Raw genomic sequence first — 21577 nt, forward strand, 5'->3', positions numbered from 1 at the left:
TAGGCCATGAAAAGGAAACAATGATGATGTCTACTGCACTCCTAGGCTTGCTGAGATGGATAAGAACAAGAACACAAACATAGGTAAGGCAGTTGCTGCCTGGGCTTTGGGCTGAACCTCTCTCTCTAACCTAACCTGCTGTCTGTGTGACTAATCCACCTGCTTCCTAACCCCCCTGGCTGACCCTCCAATCTTCCTTGAATGTAAGGCAAGATCTTGGGTAAGGTAGAGGGGTGGGAGGAAGGTGGAAGGACTCAGGTTTCTGAGAGGGCTGTTGTGTTTCTGTATTACCTTTTAGCTTGTCTATTTCTGTCTATAGCTGTATATACTGTAAAGACCTGCTTGGATCTTGTGCTAAGCTGTAAATACAAAGCTTCATTCAATTTCCAGAGCCCCTGAGTCTAGTCTGGGTGATTTTCCAAAGTGTGAGGGGTGCAGGGAACACCCAAACCATCACATGCAGTAAACTGAAGCATTAGGATGGCAAATTTGCACAGCAGCTGTCTGTTTGTTTGTTTATTTGCTGTCCCCTCAAAACATTTAGGGTTCTTTTGGAGGATAAGTTTGTTCTGTCACTTGCAGAAGCCCCTTCAAGCTCAGCATCAAGGGCTTTGCAGGGTAGGCTTGGCAGAAGTCTGCATTTTTGGAGGAAGATGTTTCTTCTGCTGCTTCTACTTAATTCATGCCAGGTTTAGAATTCACTGAAAAATAAAAAAAGAGATGTGTCAGTAATGATATCCTGAAAGCTCACCTGTGGTGGCTGTGCAATTAAACACAGGCTGTCCTGTCCTCGCTGAGCAAGCAAGAATGTTGCATCCCAGGGTTATTAGGAGCCCAAAAGCAGCTCCCTGTAGCTGCAGGCTGAGGTTAAACTGCATCCTGAAGCACAGAAGCACCAACTGACCAGCAGGAGGAAACAAACCAGGCTGTGTCAGGAGATGGGAAGAAGGAAGGATTGAGAGAGTAAGGATTTGGACATGGGCGCTGGTGACTCAGGGTGGGAAATGGAGAGAGGTTACCTTGGAAGACAGGAGCCCTACTCAAAGGTGCTGTGGCTGCTCAGAAATCACAGAATCAGAGTGTTAAGGGTTGGAAGGGACCTCCAGAGATCATCCAGTCCAATCCCCCTGCCTAAGCAGGGTCATCTAGGGCAGGGCACACAGGAACACATCCAGATAGGTCTAGAAAGTCTCCAAAGAAGGCGACTCCACAACCTCTCTAGGCACAAACTAGCACAGGCAGCCTGCTGCGGGGCTCTGTCACACTTACAGGAAAGGAGTTCCTCCTCATGGTGAGGTGGAACTTGCTGTGTTACTGTTTGTAACCATAGTTCCTTGCCTTGTTACTGGGTACCACTGAAAAGAGCCTGGTGCCTTCTTCTTGACACCACCCTTAAGGTATTTGCAAACATTGCTCAGATTCCCTTTCAGCTTTCTCCAGGCTAAACAGCCCCAGGGCTCTCAGCCCTCCTGCTAAGGGAGATCTTCTATTCCCTCAATCACCCTTGTAGCCTTCCATTGGACTCTCTCCAGTAGTTCCCTGTCTCTCTTGAGCTGGGGAGCCCAGAACTGGACACAAAGCTCACATTCAGAGATACATGTTTGACCTTGCTTTCAGGTCCCCTACCCTCATCCTTCTCTGGTTTCTAGAAGGAGCTGTGCAGGCATGAGGAATGCATCCCTGTGAGATCCTAAATTCTGTCTTTGGAGCAAGGGGCTGGGTGCCAGGCTTGGCACATTGATTTCTGCCTCTGCATAATGCAAGCACTGCCACTGCATTTGCACTTGGAGTTCTCTCACAGAGAGATAAGTGTCTGTTGGCACTGAGGTGGACAGAGTGTTTATACTTTTCACCTGGTAAGATGTTCATGTGTCTCCTCTTTAAGGTCTGATTATATATCTGCTTTTGCTCTGTTCTTGCATTGTTTTGGCAAAACATGCCATTAGTAGGCTTGCACCTGAGGTGTGATTGAAAGAGGATAAAAGTTTTCCAGCACAAGAGCTGCCCTGAGGGGTTTATTTGCTGTGTCTTCAAAGAGTTTAGATTAGCATTCTGTGGGATTGAATTTGTAGGGTGGGTTTTACCACTGCCATACAAGAGGCAGCAAATACAAGTGGTGGGATCTGACAGCTTAGCCATTCTGAGTTAAATCATAGAGTCAACCAGGCTGGAAGAGAGCTCCAAGCTCAGCCAGTCCAACACAGCACCCAGCCCTAGCCAGTCAATCAGACCATGGCACTAAGTGCCTCAGCCAGGCTTGGATTCAACACCTCCAGGGATGGCAACTCCACCACCTCCTTGGGCAGCCCATTCCAATGCCAATCACTCTGCCAACAACTTCCTCCTAACATCCAGCCTAGACCTCCCCTGGCAGAAATTCAGGCTGTGTCCCCTTGTTCTGTTGCTGGGTGCCTGGCAGCAGAGCCCAACCCCACCTGACTACAGCCTCCCTGCAGGTAGTTGTAGAGCAACGAGGTCCCCCCTCAGCCTTCTCTTCTGCAGGCTGCACACCCCCAGCTCCCTCTGCCTCTTCTCACAGGGCTGTGCTCCAGACCTCTCAGCAGCTTCATCATCTTTCTCTGGACATGTTCCAATATCTCAACATGTCTCTTGAATTCCTTCTGAGCTGCCATGTCAGACACCAGTTTCACCTGTTGTGGTGCTGACCTGCTAAGCTCCACTGCTTCAGCCACAGCTGCATCACCCCATAGTATGTTTGGTAAAGCCTTTTTTGGGGCTTCTATAAAGAACCATGTTTATACCTAAGAAGTCACAATTGTGGTCCTGAAGGGTCTGCCATCTGAATTGAGAAAGGCACAAGAAGAAAGTGGCATCCACAGGCAGAGGCTTGGTTTGGTGTTGCAGCTGCTGGGCAGCACCAGCCAGTTCACAGGATATCAGGGGTTGAAAGGGACCCAAAGAGATCATCCAGTCCAGCCCCCCTGCCACAGCAGGACTAACCAATCTAGCTCAGGGCACACAAGAATACATCCAGAGAGGCCTGGAAATGCTCCAGAGAAGGAGACTCCACAGCCTCTCTGGGCAGCCTGTGCCAGGGCTCTGGGACCTTTACAGTCAAGAAGTTGCCCCTTGTATTGAGCTGGAACCTCCTGTGCTGCAGCTTCCATCCATTGCTTCTAGTCCTATCCCAGGGAGTAGTGAGCAGAGCCTGTCCCCCCCTCCTGACCCCCAGCCTCAGAGATTCAGAAACTTTAAACAAATCCCCTCTCAGTCTTCTCTTCCCCAGACTAAGCAGCCCCAGGTCCCTCAGCCTCCCCTCACCAGGCAGTGCTGCAGTGCCCAGGTGCTGACCCCACCAGGTGTAACTAATCTTCTCCAGGTGAAGCTTTTCAGAGCTAATTCAGCCCCACCTCCTCATCAGCCACACTTGCTTAAAAGCTCTTCCAGAACCATCTTCTCAGCAGCCAAACCCTTGCAGTGTGAGTTTGTGTCCGTGGGTTATTCCCCTCTGTGCCTGGATTTGAAGGGCTGCTCTTTCTCTTTTTGGCTGAAGAGACTCACCATGGCTTCTGCCCCCTCGGCTTGCTGTAGTGTTGCTGCAGTTTGTGCTGCCGTAGACAGACCTGAAGCAGCTCTGAGCTCCTCGGCTGGCTGATTCGACAGTGCTGCCCCCGTGGTGCCAGGTAAGCAGGTTCATGCTCAAGATGTTTCTTGGGTGGGTTTTGCTCTGTGTGCTGCGGTTTTGAGGAGGCTGAAGAGGTCTTCTCTGCTACCCTAAACGCTCCTTGTGCTTGTGTGGGGTTCTCTGCACTTCCCTGGCTTTGTTTTTCCATGCTGAGCTGACTGGAACGTTGGTGCTGCCTGTAATCAAAGCTCTCCATGTGCTTGTGGGGTGCTGCTGGTGGCATCCTGTTGCTGCCACAGTGTGCAGTGTTTGTTGTCTTTCTTTCTTTCTGAAATGGTTTTTTTAAGAGACTTGGACAAAGATTTCAGCCTTCAGAAGAGAGAGTGAGGCTGCTTCTGTGAGCAGGGGAGTCTGAAAGACAAACAGGCTATGGAGAGCAGTGGCCTCCAAGTGAACTATGTGGAGTTGGTTGTGATTCAGAAAGCTCCTAAAGAGTCAAGCCAGGAAGTAGAGACCTGCCCTTGAAGGGGTTTGGTGGGAAAGAGGAGCTCAGGGTACAGTCCCTTCTGCCTGCTGTTGTCTTCCCTACTCAATTTGAATATCCTAGGCTTTTTTTTCTGGTAGAGTCTAGTTTTCTTGTGCTTGGCAACCTAAGTCTGCTGCAGAAAAGTTGTGGTTTGCTTTAGAAGGCTCAGTATAAAGTGATCTACCTCAAAGTTGTGGTCAGCCTCAGGGACCTTCTACAAAACAGTCCTGAAAACATCAGTAGTTGCATTTCCCTGTTCTCATGGCTGCCCTTTCCTGCTCTCCCAATGGAATTATCCTGCACTGTAGCAATTCTCATTGTGTCTTGCACTGTTAAACTTTGTCTCTTGTTCATTCCCCATGCTCCTTGCAGAGCATTTGGAAAGAACTTCTTTAGTGAGGAGGTTTCTCCCTCATACTTTCAGTTGCTTTTCTCCTTTCAAGTAGTTTGCCTGACTTATACATAGAATAATAGACTTGGTAAGGGTTGGAAGGGACCACAAAGAGCAGCCAGTTCCAAGCCCCCTGCTATGCCCAGGGACACTCTACCCTAGAGCAGGCTGCACACAGCCTCAGCCAGCCTGGCCTTAAACACCTCCCTGGGCAACCCATCCCAGCCTCTCACCACTCTCATGCTGAGCAACTTCCTCCTCACCTCCAGCTTTGCTCCATTCCCCTCCAGTCCTGCCCACAGTACTCCAGGTGGGGTCTCAGCAGAGCACAGCAGAGGGGGAGAATCCCCTCCCTGGCCCTGCTGGCCACACTGCTCCTGCTGCAGCCCAGGCTCTGCTTGGCTTTCTGGGCTGCAAGTGCACACTGCTGGCTCCTGCTGAGCTTCTCCTCCAGCAGCACCCCCAAGTCCCTCTCCTCAGGGCTGTTTTCCAGCCACTCACTGCCCAGCCTGGAGTTGTGCTTGGCATTGCCTCTACCCAGCTGCAGGACCTTGCCCATCTCCTGCCACCTTTCCCCACTTTCCCCTTAGCTTAGGTAGTGCTTTGAGAGATGATTTATTAAAATCCAGATAGATTACAGTCCCCACTTTTTTTTTTTTTTGGTGGGGATAAAATTGAAAAGAAAGATTTTGGCCTAATGTGACATGCTCTATCTTCTGTAATTCATTTGATTCCTCTGTTTCCCATTCTTTTCCCAAGGTTTGTGTGCTATCTGTAGATGACTGATCTGTCTGTACCACCAAAATGACTTCTTTTTTTCCTCCCCTCCTCTATCTTTACTTTCAAGTGCAGGCAGCATGCTTGGGTTTTCTTCACTCATGGGGTCCTCCCTCATTTGATGGATTTATTTAATACCTATGCTATCAGGCTTGCAATTTCATGTACCAGTTCTTTCGGTGGTCTGTGATTAAGACTCTTCTGCCACCCAGGCTTGACAGCAATAAGGTCTGTTGGATTTTGCTTCCTCCTTACTAGCTGTCCTGCCTGCTTTGCTGCTCAGCATCACTTAGTTTGTTGGAAGAGGAGTGTGGAGATAGCAGTTTGTTTGAGGAGCCATGTATGCATTTCAGGTGAGGGCTACACTGCTCCACTTACACTTGGCTTGGCTTCTCTGGGTCAGAAGCATAGGCCAGCCATGGGCTGTAGTGTTGGCTGCCCTAAGAGGTGTTCACTGTGAGCTATCCAGAGGGACATAGAACTGCTTGAGAGTGAGCAGCATAGAGCCACAAAGATGCTGCAGGGAATGGAACAGCTCTGTTAGGAGCAGAGCCTGAGGGAGCTGGGGCTGTGTGCTGGGAGAAAAGGAGGCTGAGAGGTGATCTCAGCAGTGGTTATCAGTGTGTGCAGGTGAGTGCAATGAGGCTGGAGCTAGGCTCTGCTGGGTGGGGCCAGTGCCAGGACAAGGGGCAATGGGTGGAAGCTGAGGCATAGGAAGTCTCATGGAAACAGGAGGATGATTTCTTTCCCTGTGAGTGTGACAGAACCCTGGAACAGGTCATCCAGGGAGTGGTGGAGTCTTCCTCTGTGGAGATACTCCAACCCCACCTGGATGTGTTCCTGTGTGATCTGGTATAGGTGATCCTGCTCTGCAGGGGGGTTGGACTGGATGAGTTCTGCAGGTCCCTTCCAGCCCCTGACATTTTGTGATTCCAAACTCTGGAAGCTGAAGCAGTCTGACTTGAGGCAGAAGATGAGGGCTTTACTGTACTAGCCTTATCATAAAGCAGCTGTCCTGCTTGGTTTGGTGTGTTTGGCACCATGTAGTATCAGTCAATTGCCCTTCCTCCTCCTTCTCCACAGAGGATCATTGTGAGAAGAGGTAGGGAAAGTAGGAATAAGCAGGCAATGCTGGGTGGTGGGAGGAGATGCCTACATCTCGTGTCCTGTTGCAGGAATACAACCAGATGCCAGCCATCAGTGTGAGGGCAGACTGCAAAAGAAGATGGCAGAGCTGGGCTTGTGAAGGTCCTGCTCAGTTCTGTCAGGGTTTGGAAGCTCTACTACTGTGAGATTAAGACCAAGCTGTGCTGTTCCTGGGTCACCACAATATTGCTGCTGATTTTGGTATTGCCTGAGCTTGTGAGCCCTGCTAGAACAAGGTCAGGTCAGTGAAGAGCTGTTGGAGTTTCTGGGGAGCTTATGAGATTGGAGCAGTAGACCAGAAAGGAATCCAGATTCTGTGCTATGCTAATGCTGCTTTAGCCAACCTTGCCAGAATTAGTGCTGAAAGGATTCAGCCCAGATCCACCTGTGTCTTTCAGTCACAGCTGCAGGTTTGTTAGGACTAAATCAGGGCAGCAGGTTAGCCCCTAGGAGTCTGAGCTGACTCCATTGTGGCTCTGCTAAGAAAGCCACAGCTTTTTTTTTTCCATGAAGGTTCAGGTACCCTGACTTCAATTTTATTAGAGAAAATAGACCTTAGCTCCAAAAGTGCCAAGCAAAGGCAAGTTGGATTAGTTGGAGCTGCATCTGCAGTCGATGGCTGTTCTATCTCACTGAGACTAGTGTGTGCTGGAGTGGGTGCAGAGAAGGGCAATGGGGCTGGGGAGAGGTCTGGCAAACATGAGCTATGAGGAGTGGCTGAGGGAGCTGGGGGTGTTCAGTCTGGAGGAGAGGAGGCTGAGAGGGGACCTTATTGCCCTCTACAACTACCTAAAAGGAGGTTGTAGTGAGGCTGGAGCTGCTCTCTTGTTCTATCATTAGTAATTTGGGACAAGAGGAAATGGCCTCAAGTAGCAGCAGGGGAGGTTTAGGTTGGCTGTTGGGAGGAAGTTCTTTACTGAGCAGGTGGTCAGGCACTGGAACAGGCTGCCCAGGGAGGTGGTGGAGTCTCCATCCCTGGAGGTGTTTAAAAGGAGTGTGGATGTGATGCTAGTGGTGTAGTGGCTGATCCTGGTGGTCCTTTCCAACCCTAGCGATTCATAGTGATGAGATGTTGTGCTGAGGGATTTGGTTTAGTCAAGGAGTTGTCAGTGTGAGACTAATGATTAGACTCGAGGAGCTTGAAGGTCTTTGCCAATCTAAGAGGTTCTGTGATACCTTTTTTTGCAGAAGGCATTCAGTGTGTTCATGGAATAAGTCCTCTGACAGAGGTCCCTTGCTGTAGGCTCTCATGGTTTAAAGCTATTTAATTACTACTTAGGAAAGGAGTAAATGTATGCTATTTTTTGGTGTACTGGTACTGTGTTCAATGTGAGGGAGGGCTTCAGGTGTTCTGCTTACTGAGAGCCAGCAGGACTTAGTGGGATCTCTCTCTTTCACTGAAGATGCCATCTTCCTTTCTGCATCTGTAATCATTTTGCTTGCACAGGTGTAAGTAGCTTCCTACTATTACAGGCTGCCCATGTCCATTGGCAGTTCTCTGTCGGGTCTCTTCCAACCTGGTTGATTCAATGGTTCTGTGCATTGATAAAGACTACATTCTGCATCCAGCTGTTAATTCCTCTTTCATTAAAGAGAGCAAACATTGCTGTCCATCCTCTCCAGGCTTTTGAATACCATTTCTATAATCAACCTCATAGTTCTGTTGATTCTGGTAGTTAAAATGAAGGATTTCAGATAAGGTTTTTACCAAATCCAGTGCTGCCCCAGCCACTGAGCATTAGTAGTGTTTACTAAACTGTTTCTTTGCTCCCACCAAGAAGGGAAGTAAAATCAAGCCCCCAAAGCCAGGTATACAGATTATAAAATCCAGCTGTTGTCCTCTCCACTCTAAGCCTCTAAAATTGATAGAGCTGCAGTTGCTTCACTTCTCTCTCTGCACAGCAAGAGACAGCTACAGGCACGTGTATAGGAAACATTTTCAGCTGAGAGCTCTTACAGGGAGAGTTATTCTTGGACATGCATTTCTGTCAATGCATACACAAAGATGATGTGCACTACAACGCCCTGAGTGGTAATTTCCTACCATGATCTCCTACATTGCCTCACCATCCAGAGGAACAGCTAATTGATTTGATAGCAGTGGCCAAGCAGAGCAGCTAAAATTCAGCCCCCACAAAGCTGAGGTGACAGACAGACACAGCAAGGACCTCAACTGGGGTGTGCCTCCAGTCTGTGTTACAAGCTGAGACTGTGTTCTGGTACTCTAACAGAAAGCAAGTAGCTGCAGCTCCCTGCATCTGCAAATCAGTCTTATCTGGTGAGCAGAGGCCAATGAGACGAGATTGAACAAGGCCAAGGGCAGGGTTCTACACTTTGGCCAAAACAAACCCAAGCAGCACTACAGGCTGGGGACAGAGTGGCTGAGAGCAGCCAGGCAGAGAGGGACCTGGGGGTGCTGGAAGAGAGGAGCTGAGGCAGCAGTGTGCCCAGGTGGGCAGCAGAGCCAATGGCATCCTGGGCTGGCTCAGGAGCAGTGTGGGCAGCAGGACAAGGGAGGTTCTTGTGCCCCTGTGCTCAGCACTGCTCAGGCCACCCCTGGAGTGCTGTGTCCAGTTCTGGGATCATCAATTCAAGAGAGATGTTGAGGTGCTGGAAGGTGTCCAGAGAAGGGCAGCAAGGCTGGGGAGGGGCCTGGAGCAGAGCCCTGTGAGGAGAGGCTGAGGGAGCTGGGGGTGTGCAGCCTGCAGAAGAGGAGGCTCAGGGCATAGCTTATTGCTGTCTACAGCTGCCTGCAGGGAGGCTGTAGCCAGGTGGGGTCGGGCTCTGCTGCCAGGCAAGCAGCAGCAGAACAAGGGGCACAGCCTGAAGTTGTGGCAGGGGAGGTCTAGGCTGGATGTTAGGAGGAAGTTGTTGTCAGAGAGAATGATTGGCATTGGAATGGGCTGCCCAGGGAGGTGGTGGAGTCACTGTCCCTTGAGGTGTTGAATCCAAGCCTGGCTGGGGCACTTAGTGCCATGGTCTGGTTGACTGGCTAGGGCTGGGTGCTAGGTTGGGCTGGATGAGCTTGGAGCTCTCTTCCAACCTGCTTGATTCTGTGATTGTATGACACTATAGCTGCTTTTGAAGGTATCCCTTTGGTACACAAATGATTTATTTTATGAATGAGAAGCTGCTGGGTTGTATTTGAGTGTGGGGATTGTATTTCTCACCCAGATTTGGCTGCTGGAGACCAGTACAGGTTGTCCAAGCAGTTATTCACATGTAATACTGGCTACCAGAATGGCCATGATTAGTGTATGTACACTGAATCTCTTGGAGCTCTTAGTCTTTAGGATTCTTACTAATCATGTAAAATTAGATTCTCTTTTAAAGACATAATAAACAACCTCAAGGAAAGAAAATATTCTGTAACAGAACTGTTTGCAGGGAAGAGCTGATCAGCTTCATGAGAAGCTCAGTTGAAACCTCTGCTCTGTCGTGTTTGGGTTGCCAGGTACTACAGGGGATATCTCTTTCCATGGTAATTAAAATTGAACAGGGATGTGTTTGTTACCTCTTTAAAAGTCCTTCTAGCAGAGTGCCCTTCTGCAAGGGAAATCCTGTAGGCAAATGCAGTATCTGTTGATACAAACATGATTTCTAATGAAGAAAGCTTAGAGACTGAAGCTTGGCAACAGCAGAGCTAACTGAAATGACAATTGCTTTGGCAAATGCACCAGCCTGAAATCTATATAATTGATCACTACATCAACACACACACAAAAAAGGTTCATCAAGCAAAAGCTCTGAAATGGTTGGAGAGAAAGAGGTTGTGTGTGGGGAGAGAAAGGGGTTGTGTGGAGCTGTGTGGATAATTACTCAGACGCCTGTGATCTCTCCAGCACAAACTCTGCTCTGTGCTGCCACTGAGGTCACCATTGCTTAGCCTTTTGCAGTCTTACTGCTGCAAATGTGCTTCAGAAATTGTGCTTATATTGTGAAGGTCACCAGGTTTGAAGTTCACAAAACTATCCCCCCCCACCAAAATCCATAAGAACCAAAACAAAGTGGTTTGTTTTCTGGTCCTACTTTGAGAGTGCAAATTCTGTTCTGCTGCTCCTGAACATCCTCAGCCCTTTGCGATGCTGTAGCAAGAGTGGTTTGCTTCTCTTGCTTCACTCTGATCTGTGATGCCTTTTACCTACCTTTTGAAACTCTGAGTGTGCTGTTTAGTCTGTTCCTTGCCCAAAGCTTCATGCTGTTAGACCGGGATGCTGCTCAGCATTGCACTAGGCAGCCCTGAAGGGGTTTGAGGGTGGGGAGCTGCAGTGGTCTGTGAAATATGCAGGTGCTTACTTCACTTCCATCAACTTCAGCATCCCATGCCCATTTTTTAGCACTCAGCACTTGAGGCTCTATCCTTAATTGCTGAATGTTCAGGTTTCTCACAAGTAGTTTCATTTCTAGACCCCATTCTAGGAAATGGGGTCACAAAAATGGTCAGGGGGTTGGAGCACCTCTGCTATGAGGACAGGCTGAGGGAGCTGGGCATGTGCAGCCTGGGGAAAAGGATGCTCCAGGGGGATCCAAGAGCAACCTACCAGTACCTGAATGGGGCCACAAGAAGGATAAGAGAGACTGTTTATAAAGGCCTGCAGTGCCAGGATGAGAGGCAATGGCTTCAAACTAGAGAAGAGCAGATTTAGGTAGGATGTTAGGAACAAGTTCTTTACTGTGAGGGTGGTGGAACACTGGAACAGTTTGCCCAGGGAGGTGGCTAAGGTCCCTTCTCTGGAGATATTCAAAGTGAGGCTCAACAGGCCTCTGGGCAACCTGATGTAGTTGAGGTCTCCCTGTTGACTGCAGAGGGGATGGACTAGATGTTTGGGGGTCCCTTCCAAGCCCAGACCATTCTATGTGCCTCTGTGTTCTATGGTGCTCAGTGATAAGTTCATAATGACATGAATCACAGGTCAATTCCAGCACTTTTGAGGAGATTGGACTTTGATAAATAGCTTGAAGCATCTTTGATGGTCCAGCCTAGACCTCCCCTGGCACAGCTTGAGTCTGTGTCCCCTTGTTCTGTTGCTGGTCGTCTAGCAGAAGAGCCCAACCCCACCTGGCTACAGCCTCCCTGCAGGCAGCTGCAGACAGCAATGAGCTCTGCCCTGAGCCTCCTCTGCTGCAGGCTCCTGCACACCCCCAGCTCCCTCAGCCTCTCCTCACAGAGCTCTGCTCCAGGCCCCTCACCAGTCTTACTGCCCTTCTCTGGACACCTTCCAGCACCTCAACATCTCTCTTGAATTGAGGGGCCCAGAACTGGACACAGCACTCAAGGTGTGGCCTGAGCAGTGTTGAGTACAGGGGCACAGTAACCTCCCTCATTCTACTGGCCACACTGCTCCTGAACCAGCCCAGGATGCCATTGGCTCTCTTGGCTACCTGGGCGTGCTGCTGGCTCATCTTCATGAATGACAGTGCCAACACATTACATCCACGGGAGGAGACTTCAGCACTTGGTGCAGTACTGATGATCATAATGAATGAAGTGGAGGTATAATTGCTGAATTACGAAACAGAGGAGTTGGATCTTGTTTGTTGATGTGTTCTGTAGTGGATCAAGGGTTGAGCTGCTGAATGGGCTGCCCAGGGAGATGGTGGAGTCACCATCCCTGGAGGTGTTTAAGAGGAGACTGGATGAGGCACTTGATGCCATGGTTTAGTTGATTAGAAGGGTTAGGTGATAGGTTGGACTTGATGCTCTTGAAGCTCTTTTCCAACCTGGATTCCAGTTCTGGAAGGACTAGAATCAACCTGGTTGATTCTGTGAAAAGCATCTCTGTGGAGAAGGGATCTGGAGTCGTGGTGGACAGGAAGTTATCCATGGGACAGCTATGTGTCCTGTGACCAAGAAGGTGCATTAAAGAGCGTGTGGCCAGAAGGAAGTGACATACCTGAGAGCCCAAGAGAGGGCTGTGAGGATGGTTAATGGACCGGAGCATGAGGAGCAGTTGAAAGCCCTGGGGCTGGGCGGCCTGGAGAAGAGAAGACTGAGAGGGGACCCTGTTAATGTTTACAAATGTCTGAGGCTTGGCTATCGAGAAGGTGCCAACCTCTTCTCAGTGGTGTCCTGTGGTGGGACTAGGGGCAATGGATGTCAACTGAGACACAGGAAAATACACCTCAGCACGAGGAGAAACTTTGCAGTCAGAGTGACACAGCATTGGAACAGGCTGCCTGAGGAAGTTGTGATCTTTCTCTGGAGAATTTCAAAGCTCATCTGGATACTCTCTTGTGTGGGCTGCCCTAGGTGATCCTGCTTTGCAGGTTGGGCTTGATCTCCAGAGCTCTCTTCCAAGCCCTATCCTTCTGTGATTCTATGTAACAAGGTCTACTTGTTTGGTTTTATGCTTTCCTGGATGAGCTGGTAGGAAGTGGTAGACAGGTCCTATGATTCTATGACATGTTTTGGTGCAGTTGAAGTGTACTATGACTGAGAAGTATGGAGCAAGCCATACTGTAGAATATCAGGAGCTAGAAGGCACCTGGAAGGATCATCTGGTGTAGCCCATTAGTGGATTGGCTAGGGCTGGGTGCTAGGTTGGACTGGATATCTTGGAGGTCTCTTCCAACCTGGTTGATTCTATGTTTTCTTCACCTTGCTACTTTTGGATTGTTATAAATACCTGTGCCTTGCTGCTCAGCTCTCCTAAATGTGAGATGCAGGGAAGGGAGCAGATGTTTGGATAACTCCAGCCCACGACAGAGATGTCTGAAGTGTTATTTTCCTTGTTAGAGTTGTTACGTTTGCTTGCGAGGTTTGGATTGGGTTCTTAACAGGAGCATGTTCAACAGGCAAGAGCGGGGGGGGGAATAAATAAAATGAAACGGCATAAAACATCATGTGATGTTGGGATAATGAAAAATGTATCACTTAGCAGTGTTTGCATTATTCAGACTTCTACACATACAAGTGTCTGCTCTAATCCCTTGCCAGTGCGTTGTCTTGGTAACCGGCTACCTGCACACCTGCTCGGCTTCTGCCAGTGGGGGGGGGAATGGATGGGTATTGGGCACAGATAGATTGAAATGGAATATAAAAATCTAGCAAAATGTTAATATTTAATAAGGCTCTGCCTTCCAACTTTGCTGCTTAGTCTCTAGCAGCAAGTTTTATACCTGAAGAGAAAGAGATTCGACATCATTTGCATTGCTGCTTTGTGCATAGCAGGGGGAAGTTGAATTTGTACTTAAAGATCCTGGAGCACAAAGGAAGAATATCAGGGGTGTGAATGTTAAAACAATTGGAATGGGCTGCCTAGGGAGGTGGTGGAGTCACCATCCCTGGAGGTGTTCCAGAAAAGACTGGATGAGGCACTTGGCTGGAAGAGACCTCCAAGATCATCCAGTCCAACCTAGCACCCAGCCCTAGCCAATCATCTAGACCATGGCACTAAGTGCCTCATCCAGGCTTTGCTTCAACACCTCCAGGGATGGTGACTCCTCCACCTCCCTGGGCAGCCCATTCCAATGCCAATCTCTCTTTCTCTCAAGAACTTCCTGCTAACATTCAGCCTAGACCTGCCCTGTCACAACTTGAGACTGTGTCCCCTTGTTCTGTTGCTGGTTGCCTGGCAGAAGAGCCCAACCCCACCTGGCTACAGCCTCCCTTCAGATAGTTGTAGACAGCAATGAGGTCCCCCCTGAGCCTCCTATGTTAATACATTTTTGCAAGACAGGGTCTTACATAAAGTTCTGGTACAAGGAGTTGGACTGTGTGATCTGGGAAGCTGCAATTCAACTTCCAAAGTAAGGGCAGGAAATGAAATGTTTTAAGGTAGGTCTAAGCCCCTTGTGATTAAGACCTGGGCTTATTCTGAGTGTTTCAGTAGCTTTGACAGCACTGGAGGCCCTGCCCACGCAGGGGAAGGCAGTTTCATTGCTCTAATGTAGAGGTCCTGATGCACAAGGCACAAACAAATGAATCATTGCAGGAAGGATTTCAAACTTCAGCTATATTTACTCTTGTGCTTGCTCAGAAGTTCTTACAAGACCTATGATCTAAAGTATGCCCTTATTTTGTAGGCTCATGTGTGTGGGTGACTTATACATACACAGTCCTGGAGATTCCACATGGCCAAGGCTAGCAGTTAATGTATCTGTAAGGGTAAATCCAGTGTTGTTGTGTTGGCAGTTCTGAAGGTTATAATAGTTTCTATGGGTTTTATTCTTCCCTTTTTGTCCTTCTGAGACTGTAGAGATGCACTTGTTCAGCTATGCTGCTTTTGGCATTCCCACAACTCTGCTACCTCAAAGAAGCCATCAGGAAAGCTGGGAAAGGGCTTTTTACAAGGGCTTGTAGGATGACAGGGAATAGATTGAAGCTTGAACAGGGTAGATTTAGACAGGAGGTTAGGAAGAAATTCTTTCTGGTGAGGATGGTGAGATATTGGAATAGGTTGTCTGGGGAGGCTGTGGATAGTCCCTCCCTGGAGGTGTTCAAGACTCAGAGAGTGATTTGCCATTGGAATGGGCTGTCCAGGGAGGTGGTGGAGATCATAGAATCAACCAGGTTGGAAGAAATCTTCAAGCTCATCCAGTCCAACCTATGCCCCAGCCCTATCCAGTCAACCAGACCATGGCACTAAGTGCCTCATCCAGGCTTTGCTTGGACACCTCCAGGGACAGTGACTCCACCTCATTGGGCAGCCCATTCCAATGGCAATCACTCTCTCTGCCAACAACTTCCTCCTAACATCCAGCCTAGACCTGCCCTGGCACAGCTTAAGTTGCCATCTTAACCCAGTTATGTAAGCACCTGCTGAGGGGGGAGTAAAAAAGATGGAGCCAGGCTCTCCTCAGTGACAGCAGGAGAGGCAGTGGGTGCTAACAAGTGAAGGAAACTGTCTGCATGCAACAAATCTTTATTCTTTAAGGGTGATTGAACACTGGACCAGGCTGCTCAGAGTCTTCATCCTCAGAGATAATGAAAACCTGGCTGGATGCAGCCCTGAACAATGTGCTGTAGTTGACCCTGTGTTGAGAAGGAGGTTTAGATGAAGTGACCTTCAAAGCTTCATCCAACATCAGTGACTTTTTTTTTAGTGAAATTAGAGAGAATTTGGTGATTATTTCTATCAGTTGTGTTTACTCTTTCATCCTGCCTAAGCATCAGCTGTTTCTTTTGTGTTAATGAACTGATTGTGGCTACCCTTAAGACTAATGTCCAAAGGTTATGTTTAAAGACACCAAACAAATGCTTGTTTCCAAAACGAGTTTGCATCCTGTGCTTAGACTTCAAGGTCCTTTCATTCATTAAAGGGCTTAGGAAATCAGACTCTGGCACACTGAAATGAATCAGTCCTCAAAAGCAGCATGCAGAGAAGACAGCAGGGCTGCATGTTGCATCTTTGGGCACAGGTGTCTGACTTGTTCAGCTCTGGCTATAGAATCAACCAGGTTAGAAGAGACCTCCAAGAGATCCAGTCCAACCCTATCCAGTCAATTAGACCATGGCACTAAGTTCCCCATCCAGGTTTTTCTTCAACACCCCCAGGGTCAGTGACTCCACCACCTCCCTGGGCAGCCCATTCCAATGCCAATCGCTCTCTTTGCCAACAACTTCCTCCTAACAGCCAGCCTAGACCTCCCCTGGCACAATTGAGAGTCTGTTGCCACCTTCTGGTGCTTGGCAGCGGAGCCCAACCTCATCTGGCTACAGCCTCCCTTCAGGTAGTTGTAGACCGCAGTGAGCTCTGCCCTGAGCCTCCTCTGCTGCAGGCTGCACAGCCCCAGCTCCCTCAGCCTCTCCTCACAGGGCTGTGCTCCATGCCCCTCTCCAGCCTTGCTGCCCTTCTCTGGACGCCTTCCAGCACCTCAACATCTCTCTTGAACTGAGGAGCCCAGAACTGGACACAGCACTCAAGGTGTGGTCTGACCAATGCTAAGTACAGGAGCAGAAGAACCTCCCTTGTCCTGCTGGCCACATTGCTCCTGAGCCAGCCCTGGATGCCATTGGCTTTGCTGCCCACCTGGGCACACTGCTGCCTCCTCTTCAGCTCCTAGCTCCCAGCTCCCTCTCTTTCTGGCTGTTCTCAGCCACTCTTGACCCCAGAGACCATCACAGGTTCCTTTCCAACAGCATTCTGTTCGGGTGAAGTAGGCAGGGAAGGTTTCAGAGGCAGCCAGCCCCAAGAAGGGACTGAAAGTGTTTCCTTCATCTGCACTGAACTATTTCTGCCTGCATCTTTAATGGAAAATGTGAATGCTTTGGAAAATGCTTGTTGATTAGAAACTGTGGATGTCAAGAGCCAGATCAAAAGGTAAACAGCCAAATAAAAGGCCAGTAGTTAAGGGCTGTATTTTCAGAGCAAGCCTCTCTGCATATGTTTCATCTTGAGCCTGTAATCATCGGCAGCTGTGAGGGAGAGGGGATACAAACGTTGTTATTTTAGCATACAACCTTAGTTCTCAATAAACCCTTTCTTGCAGATGTGTTTCCAGGCACCCTCAGAAAATGTCGTTGTGAAGTGTTAGCACCAATTTATTATGCAGGATTATCATTGACAGGGCACTGTGGCAAGGAGCAATTTGCTTAGGTAAGGTTAGAACAAAGTGGCCTCAAGTTTAAGAGGAGCCAAACGCACAGCAAACTCAACCACAACAAAAGCCAAGCCAGGAATGAAATAACTTCTTTGCTGAGATGCAAGTTGGGTTGCTTCAAGGACAATGTGCATTTTTTCACTACATCATCTCTGTGGGCAGCCTCAAAGAATGCTGGAGTCACTGTCCCTAGAGATGTTCAAGAAAAGCCTGGATGAAGCACTTAGTGCCATGGTCTGGTTGATTGGCCAGGGCTGGGTGCTAGGTTGGATTGGATGAGCTGGGAATCCAACCTGGTTGATTCTATAAGAAACAAGTGGACATGGCCCTCTGGGACATGGTTTAATGGCCATGGTGGTGTGGGGTTGATGGTTGGAAGGAAGCTTTCCTGAAACAGTTTAGTCTAAACTAATTTTCCTAAAGACATTTTAATCCATGTGGTGATTTCTCTAAAATACAAATGCTAATTCTTGCTTAGAGACAATAACATTATCTGTACTTCACAAATGGGTGCTACTGAAGTATTCTTCATCAGTCATCACTAGGTAGTTGCTTTGCACTGGCCAAGAGAGCCAGTGGCATCCTGGGCTGGCTCAGGAGCAGTGTGGCCAGCAGGATGAGGGAGGTTCTTCTGCCCCTGTGCTCAGCACTGCTCAGGCCACCCCTGCAGTGCTGTGTCCAGTTCTGGGCTCCTCAATTCAAGAGAGATGTTGAGGTGCTGGAAGGTGTCCAGAGAAGGGTGACAAGGCTCTGAAGATGAAATTTGATGTCTGTGTGTGGCAAGCAGAGACGTGGGAAGGAAGGAGCAGTCTGTGTGCAGGGATTTTGGTCAGTGGTTGCAGGCAGCAATGCAGCTGTGAAGGTCACACACAAAACTCTCCATGCCTGGTTTCCACTGGAGTAATTGATGTGAAGGAAGTGAGGTTAAGCCTTTAACGCCTGTGTGGTGTCAGCAGCACATTTAAGCACCTATTGATATTTCTTCCTGTTACCAAGACAGTGAGACAGGTGGAAGCTGCCAAATGAAAGCAGTTTTTCAGTGGTGGCTTCCCATGGGCTGAGAGTGATGCCTGCACACATCCTGGTGGCTGTGCAGATGTCCTCTCCTCTTTTCTTCTGACTGAATGCTCCTCTGGTTTTGGGACCTGTCACTCCAAACCCAGACAAGAAAAGATGAGGATGATGTAGGTGTTACTAATTTCCTCATAGAATCAGTCAGGGTTGGAAGGGACCACAAGGAGCAGCCAATTCCAACCCCCCTGCCATGCCCAGGGACACCCTACCCTAGAGCAGGCTGCCCACAGCCTCAGCCAGCCTGGCCGCAAACACCTCCAGCCATGGAGCCTCAACCACCTCCCTGGGCAACCCATTCCAGCCTCTCACCATCCTCATACTGAACTTTTCCTCACACTCAGTCTGAATCTCCCCATTTCCAGCTTAGTTCCATTCTCCCCACTCCTATCACTACCTGACAGCCTCAAAAGTTCCTCCCTAGCTTTCTTGCAGGCTCCTTTAAGATGCTGACTGTCAGTGTACATGCATCAGGGGTCCTGGTGTCCTAATTTAGGGCCATGAGCCACCCAGCACTGGAAGACCTGGCTTTATTCCTCTATTATTTCCAATGAAATTTGACATTGCTGTCTGAGGGAGGTTTATTTTCTCCAAGGGAAAATGCTCTTCAAGAAGATTGGTTTTGAAAGGTGAGATCATGAGTGAAAACAGCACTGCAGTTATTTCACCACTGATCATACTGATATTTATTTCTTTATCTTTTCACTGATCATCTCTGTGGTAAATGGGATTTAAAAGTAATCAATGCAATCTGTGACAGAAATAAAAGGCAGTTATGGGTTGGCTTGAGTTTACAAGCAGAGTCTGAGAGAAATGTTGAAGGTGAGTTGTTTATATTGCTAATTCCAGGTGGGGTTGGGCTCTTCTGCCAGGCACCCAGCAACAGAACAAGGGGACACAGGCTCAAGCTGTGCTAGGGGAGGTCTAGGCTGGATGTTAGGAGGAAGTTGTTGGCAGAGAGAGTGATTGGCATTGGAGTGGGCTGCCCAGGGAGGTGGTGGAGTCGCTGTCCCTGGTGGTGTACAAGCAAAGCCTGGATGAGGCACTTAGTGCCATGGTCTGGCTGATTTGCCAGGGCTGGATGCTAGGTTGAGCTGGATGAGCTTGGAGGTCTCTTCCAAGCTGTTTGATTCCATGATCTCTGGTTTGAGTTGAAGACCAAGCTGGACTTTGATTTCAGTCACATGTCTTGAAACCACACAGCACAGATGAAGCCTTTATGAGTGGGTCTGCTTCTTCAGCTGTGGGTCTCTTCATCTCTGCCCTCTTCCTCTCTGCATGTCCATTTGGGGAATGGTTGCTATAAATCACTAGTGGGGCAGAAGAGCAGAGCAAAAATGGCCTTTTGAAATGCAATTGAAACATTTCAGGCTGGTGACTGTTCGTGGAAGCTCTGCGCTTCACGTCACGAGGATATATACTCCATTGAAGCTGCTGTTTGTATTGATGTATTTTGGATGAGAGATGCTGTCTTTATCAGCAGACCTTGAGAAAGCAGCAAACAAACCCCCTCCACTTTCACATCAGCATATAGTTAAAATCTAATTAAGGTAATACCCATTATGCAGGGTTATAATTTACAGCCTGAGCCCATTGTGCTGTAAAGCAACTGAGTATGCCTTCAAAAACAAACAACAAAACCTTAGCAATTCTTGACCTTTTAAAACTGGAGTAATCAATCCAAGCTTATTTTCTGCTTTAATGCATCCTGGCACCTCCAAGTTGAAATGCCAAATGGTGTTTCTTTTCTCTCCTGTGGGTCTGAGGACGTTTGTTGTACAAGTGAAGCAGAATGACAGCTTGCTTTGTCCTGATGGGGAGAGCTCTTGACTGGGCTGGTTTTATTTTCCCCCCATGATAAGTTGTTAATAGAAATTCCCTGGCCTGCAGGGCAGAGCTAATTTGTCACAGATATTGGGTTGATGTAACAGGAATGGAATGCAGTAGAACAATAGAGAGGTATTGTTGTTCTTTTGGTTTTAGGATGTGGGCTCTTCTTGGCTTGGTAGTGTCACACATTTTCCAATGAGGTTCTGCCTTTATACAGTCATACTTAGAATCATGGAAGATCACCCAGTTCCAACCCACCTGCCATGGGTAGGGACACCTCACACTACATCAGGCTGTTCAGAGCCTCATCCAGCCTGGCTTAAACATCTCCAGGGATGAGGCTCCCACCACCTCCCTGGGCAACCCCTTCCAGGTTCTCACCACCCTCATGCTGAACAACTTCTTCCTTGTATCCAGTCTGACTCTATCCATTTCCAGCTTTGTTCCATTCTGCCCAGTCCTATCCCTACCTGACAGCCTAAAAAGTCCCTCCCCAGCTTTCTTGTAGCCCTCCTTCAGATGCTGGAAGGCCACAATAATGACTTCCTTGCCTTGAAGAGATCATGCTGCGTGTGAACAGGTATCTTCACTGCCATGTACTTGAACAAAGAGAGGTTTCTTAGAAGCCTACAGGGGGGTAAAAACCCTCTAGTCCAATATTTCAATGCTATTGGAAATGTTTTTGTTCTCACAGAGTTAATATTTATCAAGTAACATTCTGAAAGGAGATACTTTTATTTCAGTGCTGTTGTTGTTATCATTTCTGAGTTAGAAAATCACAGAATGTTAAGGGTTTGGAAGGAAGCTTGCAAAATCATCCAGTCAGAGCAGGACCACCCAAAGTAGGTCACCCAAGAACTCATCCAGGTGGGTTTTGAGTGTTTCTAGTGAAGGACAATCCATAACCTCTCTGGGCACCCAGCTCCAGGGCTCTGCTACCCTTACCCTAAAGAAGCTTTTCCTGGTGTTCCCATGGCACTCCCTGTACTCCAGCTTGCACTTCTTGCCCCTTGTCATTGGATATAACTGAGCAGAGCCTGGCTCCATCCTCCCAACACTTGTCTTTCACCCATTCATTAATGTGAATGTGGCCACCCCTCAGTCTCCTCTTCTGCAAGCAAAAGAGCTCCAGCTCCCTCAGCCTGCCCTCGTAAGGCAGATGTTCCAATTGGGAACGACCCAAAAACATTGCTCAGCCTGGAGAAGAGGAGGCTCAGGGCAGAGCTCATTGCTGCCTGCAGCTCCCTGAAGGGAGGCTGGAGCCAGGTGGGGTTGGGCTCTGCTGCCAGGCAAGCAGCAACAGAACAAGGGGACACAGTCTCAAGTTGTGCCAGGGCAAGTCTAAGCTGGATGTTAGGAGGAAGTTGTTGGCAGAGAGAGGGATTGGCATTGGAATGGATTGCCCAGGGAGGTGGTGGAGTGCCCATGGCTGGAGGTGTTGAAGCCAAGCCTGGCTGGGGCACTTAGTGCCATGGTCTGGTTGATTGGCCAGGGCTGGGTGCTAGGTTGGACTGGATGATATTGGAGGTCTCTTTCAGTCTGCTTGATTCTATGGCATCACCATACCTGGAAATGTTCAAGAAATTTGTGGCCAAGGCACCTGGGGACATGATTTAGTGGTCATGGTGGTGTTAAGTTGGTGGCTGGACTTGATCATAGAGGTCTTTTCCAACCAAAACCACCCTGTGATATAATATGTAAGAGAAAA

At 48.6% G+C, this 21577-nt stretch overlaps 1 long non-coding RNA gene across 2 annotated transcripts in view; it reads left to right on the forward strand.

Annotated features, from left to right (window-relative positions):
• The first annotated feature begins 3443 nt into the window (after positions 1 to 3443).
• Positions 3444 to 21577, forward strand: part of LOC135181526 (uncharacterized) — a 102356-nt gene continuing 84222 nt past the window's right edge. For both annotated transcript variants that reach the window (XR_010304907.1, XR_010304906.1), the window contains exon 1: positions 3444 to 3644. This is a non-coding gene — a long non-coding RNA (uncharacterized LOC135181526). The remainder of the gene's footprint in view (positions 3645 to 21577) is intronic.

Source organism: Pogoniulus pusillus, chromosome 15, assembly GCF_015220805.1.
Source record: "Pogoniulus pusillus isolate bPogPus1 chromosome 15, bPogPus1.pri, whole genome shotgun sequence".
NCBI classification, from domain to species: domain Eukaryota; kingdom Metazoa; phylum Chordata; class Aves; order Piciformes; family Lybiidae; genus Pogoniulus; species Pogoniulus pusillus.